The 16,553-nt window shown below is 46.5% G+C and overlaps 1 pseudogene; it reads right to left on the bottom strand.

Moving 5' to 3' along the window:
- Positions 1 to 734: 734 nt before the first annotated feature.
- LOC119342071 lies at positions 735 to 6,300 on the bottom strand (annotated as a pseudogene).
- Positions 6,301 to 16,553: the final 10,253 nt, after the last annotated feature.

Raw genomic sequence — 16,553 nt, 5'->3', positions numbered from 1 at the left:
TTTCGAGAGAAGTCCATGTTACCATCTCGAATTAGCACTGAAGTCTAGTATGCAACCCTCAACTATAAAACCGTCTATTTTACAACCTCGAACTGTCAAAACCAGGCAAAAACAACCATGTACTGGTTTTTGACTGATCGACAACCCATAACCCACCACGCGACCCATGTGCCAAAAAGTGAAAGTTCCCGTAAATTTTTGAAAAACTTCTCAAAAGTCCACATTGTCCTTATATTCAATCTTTTTGAGATTTTTTTTCTGAGGGGTGCAGATGAGTCTGGGCACCGAAACACTGCACTAGTATCATGTCCTGTAATTAAAGGGTTCAAAAATTAAACATTGTTCAACATAATCTACAAGTTCTCATATTGGCCGCATATTCATACAATATTACAACAACATTGTTAATTAACCCAAAAAGCTAAAATGTTGTGCAATATTATAAGTGCGGAAACCACCACGTTAACAACAGTAACATTTTCCCTGAAAAAAAAAACAGTTTTGGGAGGAATCAACCATGGGCAGCCCAACTGGCCGTACTCAAATTTATTCCCTTTTGGCCATCTTGCCACTTAGTTATTGTAGCTCTATAGTTTTCCTGCTGCTATATGCTTCCTCCGTCCCAAAATTCTTGTCTTAAATTTGTGTAGATATGGATGTATCTAAGTGAGTATATGTTATGATTTCAGACCTTGAAACAGATGCAATTTGTTTGAAAATATATACGAGGCACACTAGCATGTGGTCATGTCAAGATATGGGTCTCAATCTACAAATTCTTCCATGTCATCGCCAGTATCGCCGGGATATGGTGCCTCTGCCAGTGCGAGGATCTGCATGATCTCATCCATGCTCTGCATCGGCTGCTCTGCCTCCTCGGTGCTCATCGGGCTATCATCAGCCGGAAGATTCTTCAAGAACCATGGATGATTTCTTATCTCAGGCACCATGATTCTCTGTATTTCATAATCAGCACGATAGTTATTCGGTAGTAGTATCTGAAAGGAAATAATATAACACCACTCAAAAATATATGTAATTCCTCAAACAACGTTACATAGACATAGCTAGCTCGGTCAGCAACAAAGATCTTAGAAATGAGGTCACAGCACTCGGCAGATACGTGCAGGTCATATGGAACCGAGTATTCCACGCTCTGTATCCTCTGTCAGTATCAAGCTCTCGTTAGTTTTGTGATGAGAATGGATGGAGATGGAACAGCGAGTTAGATGCCGAAACAGAGAAATTAACATGAATTTTCTTCCTAAAGTTTATAGGCTCGTCGTCAGGTCACTGGAAGGGGTAAGCGCGGACTAGCACGGCGTAGGAGCGTCACTCCACAGGACCACACATCGGGGATCTACATTGAGAAATTAACAGAGAAATAGTTCCCGATATGTATGAGCTTTCAATCGAATCCATGTATGTATGTGTAACGTATCAACATTGAACTGAATTCCAATATGTATGTATGTATGTACGTACGTATGTACGTATGTATGCCTTGCCATCATATTCCCTTTGCTGAAAATCCTCACGAGCGATGTACACAGTACACCCGTGTTTGGTCAGACGCTGTTTCCCGGCTGCGACTCACGCTACGGACCAATGAAGCAACAGAGGTTCAGGCAGAAAATATAACTCTCGAGTTTGGCATCTAGCAGAGCAAATATGAAGTGGACTACTGCTGAAGTGAGAACGAAGTCTCTGTCTTTGAGTACCTTTGAAACGCCGGGGCCGTATATCTTGAGGCGAGGAGGAGGCCCGGTGCAGCTCCCGTCTAGCACGATATTCTCCAGCTTCAGGTCACAACTCACGTTGGCATACTTGCTTCACAAAATAAGACGTACGGCACAGTTTCAGTACAGCCCCATCTACTTAACAAGCTGTCAATGGGTTGGGGAAGAGCACTGGTGTACCATGGAGTGGCAGTAGCTGACCCCTGATACCAGTTGCCGGAACAGCAGACGCGCCTGAAAAAATGGCACAAGCTTTGACGGTCGGTAGGTACAAAGAAAGAAACACCATGGCGTAGGAAATGGTTGGTAGGAACCAATAATGGAGGAGTTGACCGGGGGGCACCTCGTTCTCGCTGAACCGGCCGGCGTCCCGGCACTAGTAGAGAACAGGGCTTTGGTCACAGCTCAATGTACACATTAGTCCCCGTTGCATCACGAACCGAAACTAATGTAAGCATTAGTCCTTGTTCGAGCGGCTAAGGCGTTGGAAAGGCATTAGTCCCGGTTCAAATGAGACATTTAGTCTCAGTTTGAGACAGGAACCGGGACTAACGGGTGTAATGCCCTTTAATCCCGGTTCGTGCCTCAAACCGGGATTAAAGGTCAGACCTTTAGTCCCGGTTTGAGACAGGAACCGAGACTAAAGGTTAGACCTTTAGTCCCGGTTTGAGACAGGAACCGGGACTAAAGGTTTAAACTCTACCCCTCCCTTGTTTATCGCCTTTTTAGTTTTGTAAAAAACAAAAGAAAATGATAAAAACTTCAAAAATTAAAATCCTTCGAGATGTAGTTATGTTACTACATCTACTAGTTAGAAAAATTAAAAAACTTAAATTTCGACATGGTTTATAAAAAAGTGTTATGAAAAAGTAAAAACGGTCATATATTTTGCATACGATGTCAAAAAAACACATAATATATCAAAAAATCAACACGAAAATATGCATCCGATTTTGATAGCTATAGGCTTGTTTGCAAATTTTTAGAATCCTCAAATTTTGAAAGGAAAAAAAAGATATGCTCAAATTTCAGTTTTTTGACTTTTTGTTAAATCTGGTCAAACTGTGATCAAACTACTTATTCGAAAAATATTAGTGTTAATAAATAATTTTTTTTAGTTTTTTGATTTTTGGTCAAACTATGGTCAAATCTGGTCAAATTGTGGTCAAACTATGGTCAAACTACCTATTCAAGAAATATTAGTGTTAATAAATAAGTATTGTTAGTTTTTTTGACTTTTGATCAAACTGTGGTCAAACTATTTTCAAATCTGGTTAAATTATGGTCAAACTACTTATTCAAAAATATTAGTGTTAATAAATATTATTGTTTTATAGAATAGTAGTTTCAAAATCAAACGGTGCTTAATGCTCAAGTTCAACTCCTAAGGGTTAATAGGATTGACAGCATAGCATTGTTAAGAAAACAACAATTGCAGACTTGAAAACTAGAGGGAATAGAACTCAAATGTTAAGCATGCCAAGGCTAGAGTAGTAAGAGGATGGGTGACCGGCCGGGAAGTTAGATGATTTGAAATGAGTGGTATCATTCAGAAATTTAAAAATAAGTAAAAAATCAAAATAAAAATCAATCTTTTTTTCAAAAAATAAAATTTCAAAAAAAATTCTTTAGTACCAACCGGGACTAAAGGTGGAGCTCCAGAGAGCGGCCACATGGAGGGTCTTTAGTTCTGATTCGTAACACAACCGGGACTAGGGGGGAGGGGCGGAGCTAGGGGGACGAGCGGCCCCCTCCCCCCTCCTGCGTCGAACGTGGTATCGTGGGACTTATTAGTTTCGACGCCGTCGTGGTATCGAAAGTTGTTTTGGAAGCTGACGAGGGGATCCCATCGTTTCGACGCCGACGCAGGCAACCGCGGCAAAGAGCAAGAAATATTCTCCAGTGAGTCTTCGTTAATTTGTACACGCAACAACACCGCCAAACTGATCCGTGTTTCGGGAGTATTAGGCTGCAGAAATTCATGATTCAGATGGAATTAATTAGGGGCAACAGTTTATTTTTTGTCCTCACAGATAGGTAATGTAAATTAGGCATGATGTGTTGGTTTTCTTATTATCTGAATTTGGCTTGTGATTAGATTGAGATCAGATCATTCAGATTTCAGAGACGCTGGCTCCTTACAGTTGACGAGCGATCGTGCAGTGACTATACTAGTCGATTCCCAAGTGACGAACTAGCCAAGGTTAGCACTGCGTATTACTTTCTAGTTTACAACTTCTACTAATCTCTCTTAACTTTTATCTTGTATATATCAAAATTATACAACGAAATATTAATTCTTTTGGTTGTGACATGTGATGCTAATTCTAAGACTTGTAATTATGAAGAGAAAAATGCGTCAAATATCATAAAGATTAATTCAAATGTAATCTTGTTTTTGTAGTGCCAGAGTGGAATGTTAAGAATTTTTTCTTTCAGAAAGAATATAAGAACAAGAGGCTCACCACGGTGGTGCCGGCGATGAGATCAGCGCGGGCGATCGACGGCGGTGAAGACGGGGACGGGACGTGACGGACCGCTAAACCTAGACAAATCTCGAGAAAAATGGAGCTTGAAGGTCGAGCTTCGAGAGGAGAAAGCTTAACTAGTGTGGTTCGGGCATTTCATCGAACACCTCATGTACATAGGAGGTGAGCTAGAGCACCACAGAGCTCTTTCCTCGGCGGCCAGAAAAAACAAAGCAGTGGAGTGCTCTACTCGCGGGCGAGGGGTGTATATAGGCAACTCATTGGTTCCGGTTCGTGGCACGAATCGGGACTAAAGGTCGCCCTTTGGTCCCGGTTCAAGCAACCAACCGGTATCAATGGTGGTGGGTCAGGAGCGAGGACCATTGGTCCCGATTCGTCCCATCAACCGGGACCAAAGGGTCCAGGCGAACCGGGACCAATGCCCCCACGAGGTCAGGCAGACCCCCTGGCCTCACGAACCGGAACCATTGGCCCCATGGGTCCTGGTTCGTGACTGAACTGGCACTAATGGGCTTATCTGGCCCGAATGTATGCCCTGTTTTCTACTAGTGGATAATGCTAAGTTGTTTTTTGATCTTGTTGAAATTTTTAGAAACCAACTTTAACCATTGCAAACATAATGATGTTTGTATAGTGTCCAAGCGGTTGGACACTATACAATGTTATCATACTTATTCTTCCGCACCGGATTCTTTATCATTGTGTTTTGGCCTCCACTATGCCTAAATCCTTTGATGGGGGAGGGGGGGGGGGGGGGGTTAGTGCCGACCCTTTAGTCCCGGTTTGGAAACCGGGACAAATGGGCCTTACGTACTGGGACTAATGATTTTTTTTCTACTAGTGCAGACCTGCTGATGGATGCGCGGGGCATGCTCTAAGACGACGACGAGGTGCGTCGGGGTGAGACGAGCTCCCTGAGGCGTGAAAATATATAATAGAGCATCTGCACCCGGCCCTCTCTATTTAGCCATCCATTTTCCGCATCGCGATTCGTGTGAATACATTTTTGTTTTTTGTTTCTCTCACACAGAACATATCTTGAAGTTAAAATCTATGTAGCGTGGCAAACCTTTCTAGCTAGAATTTAGAATAAATCTTTCAGATCTTTTTGTCAAACATAAATATACAAAATAAGTTTTGTTTGATTAAAAAAAATTCATATTTTTAGTATTTATGTGGGACAAAAAATTCTGAAAGATTTATCCTATATTCTGGGCAGTAAGTTTTACCACCTGCAAAGGTTTGAACATCAAGATATGTTCTATACGAGAGAAACTAAAAAAGGAAAATTTAATATAGAAAGTTAGTTGTGTCGTACGAATCTTAAAGTGATATTGAAAAGTTAGGATAGCAGGCGGAGTTGCAGGTGCTCTAAAAATCCACGTCTCACGTGATGCGGACGAAGTTAGGGTAGCGACCGGTGCCTCAGGTGAGACGAGCTCCCTGAGGCGCGAAAATATATGATAGAGCTGCACTCGGCCCTCTCTATCTAGCCATCCATTTTCCGCATCACGATTCGTGTAAATACGTTTTTGTTTTTTGTTTCTCTCACACAGAACATATCTTGAAGTTAAAATCTATGTAGCGTGGCAAACCTTTCTAACTAGAATTTAGAATAAATCTTTTAGATCTTTTTGTCAAACATAAATATACAAAATAAGTTTTGTTCGATTAAAAAAATCATATTTTTTGTATTTATGTGGGACAAAAATTCTGAAAGATTTATCCTATATTCTGGTTAGTAAGTTTTGCCACCTGCAAAGGTTTGAACATCAAGATATGTTCTATACGAGAAAAACTAAAAAAAGGAGAAATTAATATAGAAAGTTAATTGTGTCGTACGAATCTTAAAGTGATATTGAAAAGTTAGGATAGCAGGCCGGGTTGCAAGTGCTCTAAAAATCCACGTCTCACGTGAGGCGGACGAAGTTGGGGTAGCGACCGGTGCCTCATGATCTCCGCACGGCCTCGTCCACCTGCTCCCCTCGCTGGATGTACGTGACGGCTACGAGCCGGCCGTCGGGGTCGCTGCGCATGACGTCGGAGCCGGGGATGCCGGTGTAGTTGTCCATCTGTTTCTGAGTTGAGCTGAGCGTGGATTCAGTTTGGTTGTGGCTCCGGCAGAGGACGAGGCCTATGAGTCAAAGCTCCCCTTTCGGTCTCTCCCCTGCTAGCTAGCTCATATGGAAGTTCTTTTTCTTTCGCATCAAGCCACACAATCAGGAGGAGTGTACACCCATCTTTTGCAGAAATAGGATGCACACAGCCAATATACAACACACATAAATAATAACGCCGGCAAAAAGTACGGTTGTATAAGACCAAAGTTATGCTTATGTGGAGGGAAAGAATACCAAAAGTAAAGGAAATAGAAATTGACGAAATACAATAGTGAGCATCACCGTCAACCATTTCTTACAACATAAGGACTACCAGAAAGGTTCTTCAAAAATGACACCTACAAGAAGGGAATGACAAGCAGGCGTCACCATCCTCGGATCCAATCACCGAAGGTTAGAACATGGATTTTCACCTAGAAAACTCCATTTGTGCCGCCATTGCCAGGTATAACCAATGAGGGTCGGGCCTAAATTACCCTCCCCCCCCGTCCCCTAAGCAAAGGATCACCATGACTACCGCCTTACTGCTAGCATGCATCTTTCGGATGCAGAGGCAGGGGAATAACCTCCTTTTCAAAAAAAAACTTGAGAAGTACCCCACCGAATCAAAGGTATGCTATGTCGTCTCCTCCACTTGCCTCGTTCGCAATAGCCGCATATGCGCGCAGTCCTGATCGATGCTGAGTGATGACCATGCACGCTGAGCAGGTTGACGAGACACAACAAAAGCTGGTCGTGACCACCCGACAAAGTCTTTGATAGGGAGAAAGAACAGTAACACCACCAAAATCCGGAGTTTGGGACACTCCCAAGGTCTGTCACCATCCTCACAAGTCACATCTTATGACAACAGCACCACGCACTGCCAATAGCTCCATTAATTGTCCTTGCCTGTTGTGGAAGTCCTGGATTAAGGGGTCCTCGGGCGTCCAGTCTACTGATGTGGGCCGGACTGATGGACCATCAAGATATAGGACCGAAGATCCTCTCCCGTATCCGGTGTGGACTCTCACATACATGGATGGCAAGTATATGTGTTCGGATATATTGTTCCTTTCTGTAAAACTGACTTTGTACAAACCCTAAGCCCCTCCGGTGTCTATATAAACCGGAGGGTTAGAGCGGAGGCAGGATCATAACATTGCTAGGCTAGCTAACTAGGGTTAGCCGAATCGATCTCGTGGTAGATCAACTCTTGTAACCCCTATACCCTCAAATATAATCTACCAGGAGTAGGGTTTTTACCTTCATTAAAAGGGCCCGAATCTGGGTAAACATTGTGTCCCTTCTCCATTGCTACCATTGATCTCCAGACGCACAACTTTGGCCCCCCTACTCGAGATCTGCTGGTTTTGACACCGATATTGGTGCTTTCATTGAGAGCTCTGATGTATCTTTGATAGAAGGATCAATGGCTCACCTCTTCGTCAATGGTGACGCTGCATCCAGGGAGAATTTTCTTCCTGGACAGGTTTTTGTGTTCGCTGTCTTTGTGCTTCGAGCCAACTCAATCGGCCGCCTTGAGCAAGTCAATAGTTACCTGAATTATGTCGCTGACATTCGAGGAGACTTGGTCTTCGATGGGTTCGCGGCCTCGGCCGCCACTCTGCTTCCCATCCAAGAAGACTCTTCGGATCCCCTGTCGGATCTCGTCCAGGGGTCAACACAAGTACTTGCCTCGGCCTTAGATCCGGGGCAGGTCTCATCGTCTGAAGACGGGAGCGTAAACCCCGCCAGACTTCTTCCCCTTATCGAACTTCCTACAAGAGACCCAGACGTAGGCTTAGACCTGGCCCTGGGCAATCGTTCCGAACTGCCGAGGTCTGCGCTTAGCGAGTCCGATCAGGCGCTCCATGACGAATACAGTGCGGCAGAACCGCGGTTTCCGGTCCCACTCCCGCTCTTAGAAGAAGCGTTGGGTCTAATGCAGTCTCTCACCATCACGAAGGCTTTACCTCCGAACTGCACCCGGCTCGGACTGGGGGTTGAGAGAGGGGGATTTTACGGACCACCCACTACCCACTTGATAGCCACTATCGAGGACTTAACTGACATGCTAGATTTTGCATCCGAAGAGATCGACGGTATGGACGACAATGTTGACGCGGAACCAAGCCAAGTCCCACCCGTCATGGGGCGTTGGACGGTCACCTCAACCTACGATGTGTACATGATGTACACTTCGAAGAACGACGAGGAGAACCCAAGCCCAGATGAGGACAGACCCGTCGATAAACCACCAGTGCTGACGTCAGCGGCGTCGCTCACGATTGCGTCGGGCGAGGGCTAGTAATACCGGCACCGGAGACAACGAGACGCCGGATGGCGCCGAATATGCCAAACACCTTATCGAGCCCACATCCGAACATGACGAGCAGGAAGAAGGTGAGAACAGACCCGAACATGTTGACAACAAAGATGAGGAGGACAACAACTACGTACCAGAATCCGAAGATGAGCAGGAAGAGGAGGCCAGCCTCGGTGACGAAGACTTCATCATCCCAGAGGAACCCCTCGACCAAGAACGCTTCAAGAGGCAACTCATTGCTACAACTCAGAGCCTGTAGAGGAAGCAGCAGCAGCGCAGAGAAGAGCAAGACACGCTGAATGAAAGGTGGACTAAGGTCCTGGCCGCTGAGGAATATGACCATGAGCGACCTATCAAAAGTTACTCTAGGCGCAAGTTGCTGCCTCAATTCGACGACGAAGTCCTTGAACCAATACCATCGAAATACAATCAGGCAGACCAACCAGACCGACCACCACATGGACGGGATAGAGCGGCATATCAAGCCGAATACCAACTCGCGCCCCTCGCCGAAGAGGCAGGGAGACTACAGCCACGGGCTATACTTATGACTTGCAACACGACCTAGCCAATAAAGCTGGTCAGACCAGATCAATCCACGGATCAAGAGGGCGTGCCCTAGCGCGAGACAATGGCCATGAAGCTCGGCACGACGACCGTTACTATGTTTAGGATCAGTGCCGAACTCAAAGGTCAGCCGATCTCCGCCACGACATTGTGAGATACAGAGGGGCCGCACACCCCCTATGCTTCACTGATGAGGTCATGGACCATCAGTTCCCGGAAGGGTTTAAACCTTAAACATCGAACCGTACAATGGTATGACGGATCCGGCCGTCTGGATTGTGGATTTTCTTCTCCACATTCACATGGCTCGAGGAGATGATCTCCACGCCATCAAATATCTCCCTCTAAAGTTGAAGGGACCAGCACGACACTGGCTAAACAACCTCCCAGAAAACTCCATTGGAACCTGGAAAGACTTGGAAGACGCCTTTAGGGCTAACTTCCAGGGCACTTATGTCCGGCCTCCGGATGCTGACGACTTGAGTCATATAATCCAGCAGCCAGGCGAATCAGCCCGCAAACTTTGGAATCAGTTTCTTACTAATAAGAACTAGATTGTAGATTGTCCGGACGCCAAAGCCTTAGCGGATTTTAAGCACAGCGTCCGTGACGAATGGCTCACCCGACACCTCGGGCAGGAAAAGCCGAAGACCATGGCTGCGTTAACGACACTCATGAACCGCTTCTGCACGGACGAAGACAACTATTTGGCTCATAGAAGCAACAGCTCAGGTGACCCCGGCACGTCTGAGGTGCGGGATGGCAATGGTAAACCTCGCCGCAATAAAAACAAACGTCGGAATAACATCACCGACAACACAGACGATACGGCAGTCAATGCCGGATTCCACGGTCCTAAGTCTGGTCAGTAGAAGAAACCTTTCAAAGGAAGCAAGGATGAGCCATCCAACTTAGATAAAATCCTTGAGAGGCCCTGTCAGATTCATGGCACACCCGATAAGCCTGCAAATCATACCAACAGGAACTATTGGGCCTTCAAATAGGCCGGTAAGTTAAATACTGAACACAAGGGAAAATGTCCCCCAAGCAAAGACGATGATGAGCCTCGTCAGCTGAACACTGGGGGTCAGAAACAATTTCCCCCCGAGGTGAAAATAATGAACATGATATATGTCACTCACATCCCCAAAAGGGAGCGCAAACGCGCATTACGAGACGTCTATGCCGTAGAGCCTACCGCCCCCAAGTTCAACCCATGGTCAATCTGTTCGATCACCTTCGATCACAGGGACCACCCAACTCGTATCCGTCATGGGGGTTCGGCCGCCCTGGTCCTTGATCCAATGATCAAATGATACCACCTCACTAGAGTCCTTATTGATGGAGGAAGCAGTCTCAACTTAATCTATCAAGATACTGTCAGAAAGATGGGGATTGACCCATCACGAATCAAGCCTAGTAACACTACCTTTAAAGGTGTGATACCAGGAGTGAGGCCCATTGTACGGGCTCCATCACATTGGAGGTAGTATTCGGCTCCCCAGCTAACTTTCGCAGCGAAGAGTTAATCTTCGACATCGTCCCTTTCCGCAGTGGTTACCATGTACTGCTCAGACGATCTGCCTTCGCCCGCTTTAACGCAGTCCCGCATTATGCTTACTTGAAGCTCAAAATGCTCGGACCCTGCGGCATTATTACAATCAATGGTAATAAGGAGCGATCACTCCATACTAAAGAACACACCGCGGCCCTTACAGTCGAAGTGTATAGTGGCCTTATCAAGCCGAGCAGTTCACAAGCCAATAAAGTCAATGACGCATCCAAACGAGTCCGGTCCGTGCATAAATCAGCGGATTCAGACATTGATTAGCAGTTTGGCCTCCGCCGATCGTCCCACCAGGTGGCAGTTCAGGTACCGCGCGTACATAATTACGCACTAAAAATACCCTGGGCGACGCCGGAGGCACAACTACGGAATAGGTCCATTGAACGGCTTGACCATAAATGGACCGCATAACAACCCTTCCTTTAAAAAAATGCAGGTTCATCAAGAGCCCTACCTACAGGATGGTTGTAATAGGAGATCCTTTTAAGGCTAGTATGTCCCAGCCATCAAACACTCCTCTCAAAGGACTCACTACTAAGAAGGAAAGGCACAGACGTGCGGCATGACATCATTAAAGTTTCTTTTCCGAACTATGGTTTTTAGGCGCTGTGTTGGACTTTCCCTTATGTAAAATTTTCTCTTCTTTAGGCATGTAATATGACCTTAGTGTTGAATGGCATTGTCTGAGATATCAATAAAGATACAAAGGGCATAGATGATTACCACCTTTTCGGTTGGGCGTTGAATTTTTTTCCTTTTCATCTGCGCTATTCCACATATTCGAATGCCACACGTGGTTCGACACGTGCTATGGGCTGTACTCGGCCCCGCTAAATTGATTAAGTCCTTACACCCATAGGGAACTCTTTAGCGTCCTGGATATTGCGTTATATGCATCCGCTCCGAACCATGTCTTTGGTCTATAGTTGGGTTGCCCGGCTCCTGTGTTTGCCACCTTACGTTCCGCAAGTTCGGCTAACGTGGTAAAGGGAGAACTACTGCGATTGTATTTTTGGTTCGTCCGGTCAAATACCTCAGTTGAGAAAGCCGAAAACTGACTATCATGGTAAGCGAGAGCGGGTCAGTGAACCAGTGACTTACTGTTACACTACGAATCACTCGCGATTTATGCCGTGTTATACGAGAGGCTGGGTTTTTGACCAGCCGCGTTGCAAAGGCGCTGTACCCCGGCTCGCCGATCATGCAACAAGGGGATAGTACTTAGCGCCATCAATGGACTCTTATGGCTAAGTGAAAGTACTAAAGCTGCATTGTCTGATTGCCTAGTTCACCTCGCAAGACACCTCCTACATTGTACCAAGAAGTTGGATTAAGTGCGGTCATGCAATAACGAACACCCCTGTAATATTTACATGGGGGCTGAAGCCGACGACTGGTAACTTTCAGACATATAAACAGAAAAATAGGAGGATAAACTAAATCATAGATATCGTACACAATGAGTTCATTACATGACTCTTACAAACCGGAATCTACTATTCAAAGATGACATCCTTCGAAAACTGCCCCTCCACAAGGCGGTCTCTCTCGAGGACCTCTTCAAAATAATTCTCCGGCCACCGGTGCTCTTTCCCTTCAGGCGGCCCTACGGTAGCAATGTCAGTGGCCTTCATTTTTTCCCACTGCACATTAACACGGGCAGAGGCCATCTGAGCACCCTCAATACAGGACGACCACATGAGGGCGTCGATCCGAGGAAGTGCCTCCACTAGCCGCTGCACGAGTACGAAGTGACTATTTGGGATGGGATCGGCTGGCCACAAGCGGATTATAACATCCTTCATGGCCAGTTCGGCCACCCTGTGCAGCTCGGACAACTGCTTCAGCTGGTCGCTCAGGGCCACGTGAAGTTCTAGCGCAAGGTACTGCAACAAGAATAACTTCTCCATCGAGCTCCCCTGTTCGGTTCGAAAGAATGCGGCGGCATCCGAAATGCTCCTCGGCAGATCAGCAAAGGCGCCTGGAGAACTCCAAACTCTGGTCAGTAAAGTATACCTCTTACTACTATAACTACTCTGCATGATAAAGGCCTTACCAGCCGCAATCTGCTTTGCCTCTTGTATCTCCTGGCGAGCGCCCTGGGCATCAAGCCAGGCCTCCTTCAGACTCTCGAGAGATTTGGTGAGCCCGGAGGCCATCTTCGAACTCTTCTGCTCCAAGGACTCACACCTTGCGATGGCGTCCTTGAGCTCCTGCTCTATTTCTTCCACCCGCACCTCATGTTTTCGGCGGGTAGTTTGCTCTTCCCCCAGAGCCTTGGTCGCATTGTCCGCGACCACCTTGTTCACATTTGCCTCCTTCTTGGCTTTGGCAAGGGCGCCCTTGAGGGACTCGACCTCGGCTGTGCCAACTGCAACTATATTCATAATATCCTTAGTCTGTTTCAGACCGACTACACATAAACATAATTTCTGGATATACTGACACACCGCACACCTTGGGTTTCTTCGAACCGTTTTTTGGTACGGTCGAGTTCCTCGTCAGATAGCCGGAGCTTCCGATTGAGCTCGGCAATTTTAGCGGCCTGGGCAGTAGCCGCCAGCTTCGAAGCCTGTCAAACATAAAAATATTACGCCGCTGGGCAGTAGCCCCTGAGACTCCGTCCCGCTCTACAACGCCCGTGGTGTTGTCCTCCGGATCCTTTCGGACTATCTCGTTCGCCCCTCCCTGGCCAGGAGATGGCCGTTGGGATGACACCTCGGTGTCTTCCATGGCGGGGGAAGAAAGGGCGCTAGAAGGGCCGTCACTCTCCGCCTCCTCAGGGGCTAAAGAGTTCCCCGTCAAAGAAGAGGGGATCGGGATCTCACGCAGAGGGCTGAAAAGTATAAAGGAGGATGAGAACGACAAAGTCAGATTAAAATAATTGAACGAGAGAATTTCTAAAACTTACGTCTCGGCCAGGGACTTCTCCCTTTGGGCCCGCCCTGGATTGTGTTCGAACTCTATGTCCGAACTATCCGAGAGGAGCACTCCGCCCTTTCTTCGGCGTCGCCCCCTCTAAGTCCTTGGGGGCCGTCCTTTACCCCCTCCTCGTCCTGATGGGCAAGTCGCTCTCCACCTCCTCCTCCTCCTCCTCCTCCTCCTCCTCTTCTTCGTCCTCGTCTTCCTCGCGAGAGGAGACGGGCTCGACCTCTCCGGACAGTGCAGCCGGAAGGCCCTTGCGGCCGGGCCCGTTTTTGGGCCCCTTGCTCCTCTTCTCCGGCGGTTGATCAGCCGCCGGAACTAGCATCCTCTCCAGCTGAGGAGTAACTCAGTTTTCGGGCAATGGAGCCAGACACTTGATCCGCTCCGACTTCTTGGTCCAACCCTGCGAGAAGAGACGGGTTGATGAGTTCGACATAGACCCAATATGTGTGTAAACATATGACTCGATATGTCTTCGGGGGGAACCGAACACTTACTGGAGAGGCCGGATACACGATGCTGATACCCATGTCTTCGGTCTCCATGGGCCAGCTGCTCTTCCGTGCCTTAAAAAGCAGCTTCCACATCCCTCCGTGCGTAGAACCAAAGAAATGCTCCAGCGTCCGCGGATCCTCCGGCTTGAATTCCCACATGGGGGAAGCTCGGCGCTGGTAGGGGAGAATACGACGGAAAAGCATGATCTGTATCACGTTGGTTAAACCAACGTTCTTTCCCAGCACGTTGGTGATGTGCGTTTGCAGCGCCAGCACCTTCGTCTGGGACCCCCAGTCAATGCCCTTCTCGTTCCAGGAAGTGAGCCTCATGGTGGGTCCAAATCTGAACTCCGGGTTGGCCGCCCAGTTGGGGCGGTGTGGTTCCGTGATGTAGAACCACACCTATTGCCAGATCTTCACGGTCTCCACAAATGTCCAAGGGGGCCAAGTGGTGTTCGGTGATACGTCTCCAACGTATCTATAATTTTTTATTGTTCGATGCTATTATATTACCCGTTTTGGATGTTTATGGGCTTTACTTTACACTTTTATATCATTTTTGTGACTAACCTACTAACCGGAGGCCCAACCCGAATTGCTGTTTTTTTGCCTATTTTAGTGTTTCGAAGAATATCAAACGGAGTCCAAACGAGATGAAACCTTCGGGAGCGATCTTTTTGGAACAAATGCAAACCAGGAGACTTGGAGTGGATGTCAAGCCACAAACAAGGCGGACACGAGGGTGCCTGGCGCGCCCTAAGGGGGTGGACGCCCTCCCCCACCCTCGTGGGCCCCTCTTGGCTCCACCGACGTACTTCTTTCACCAATATATACTCCTGTACCCTGAAAACATCAAGGAGCACCACGAAAACCTAATTCCACCGCCGCAACCTTCTGTATCCGCGAGATCCCATCTTGGAGCCTTTGTCGGTGCTCCGCCGGAGGGGGGATCGACCATGGAGGGCCTCTACATCATCTCCAAGAACTCTCCGATGAGTTGTGAGTAGTTTACCACAGACCTTCGTGTCCATAGTTATTAGCTAGATGGCTTCTTCTCTCTCTTTGAATCTCAATACAAAGTTCCCCTCGATTTTCTTGGAGATCTATTCGATGTAACTCTTTTTGCAGTCTGTCTATCGAGATCCGATGAATTGTGGGTTTATGATCAAGTTTATCTATGAGAAGTATTTGAATCTTCTCTCAATTCTTTTATGTGTGATTGGTTATCTTTCCAAGTCTCTTCCAATTATCAGTTTAGTTTGGCCTACTAGATTGATCTTTCTTGTAATGGGAGAAGTGCTTAGCTTTGGGTTCAATCTTGCGGTATCCTTTCCCAGTGACAGCAGGGGAAGCAAGGCACGTATTGTATTGTTGCCATCGAGGATAAAAAGATGGGGTTTATATCATATTTCATGAATTAATCCCTCTACATCATGTCATCTTGCTTAATGCGTTACTCTGTTCTTATGAGATTAATACTCTAGATGCAGGAAGGAGTCGGCCGATGTGTGGAGTAATAGTAGTAGATGCAGAATCGCTTCGATCTACTTGTTGCGGACGTGATGCCTATATACATGATCATGCCTAGATATTCTCATAACTATGCACTTTTCTATCAATTGCTCGACATTAATTTATTGACCCACCGTAATACTTATGCTATCTTGAGAGAAGCCACTAGTGAAACCTATGGACCCCGGGTCTATCTTTTATCATATAAGTTTCAATCTACTTTTATTTGCATCTTTTACTTTCCAATCTATATCATAAAAATACCAAAAATATTTATCTTATCATATTATCTCTATCAGATCTCACTTTTGCAAGTTACCGTGAAGGGATTGACAGCCCCTTTAATGCGTTGGTTGCGAGGTTCTTGTTTGTTTGTGTAGGTGCGTGGGACTTTTGAGGAGCGTCCTACTGGATTGATACCTTGGTTTTCAAAAACTTAGGGAAATACTTACGCTACTTTGCTGCATCGCCCTTTCCTCTTCAAGGGAAAACCAACACAATGCTCAAGAGGTAGCAAGAAGGATTTCTAGCACCGTTGCCCGGGAGGTCTTCGCTCAAGTCAAGACATACCAAGTACCCATCACAAACTCATCTCCCTCGCATTACATTATTTGCCATTTGCCTCTCATTTTCCTCTCCCCCACTTCACCTTTGCCTTTTCTTTTCCTTCTTCCCGTATGTCTTTTTGTGTGTGTTTCCACATGCCAACTTTTTGCTTGCACCTTTGCTTGCTAAAAATCAATTGATATGGATCCACTTAAAGTGTTCTACTTGGATAATCTTCGATCCTTATGCGATCGTGCTGAAACCCCAACTAGCCTAGTTGATGGGA

The sequence above is a fragment of the Triticum dicoccoides genome, chromosome 7B (genome assembly GCF_002162155.2).
Source record: "Triticum dicoccoides isolate Atlit2015 ecotype Zavitan chromosome 7B, WEW_v2.0, whole genome shotgun sequence".
Lineage (NCBI taxonomy): Eukaryota > Viridiplantae > Streptophyta > Magnoliopsida > Poales > Poaceae > Triticum > Triticum dicoccoides.
The sequence above is the reverse complement of the archived record's forward strand: the minus strand, read 5'-3'. Positions and strand labels throughout refer to the sequence as shown.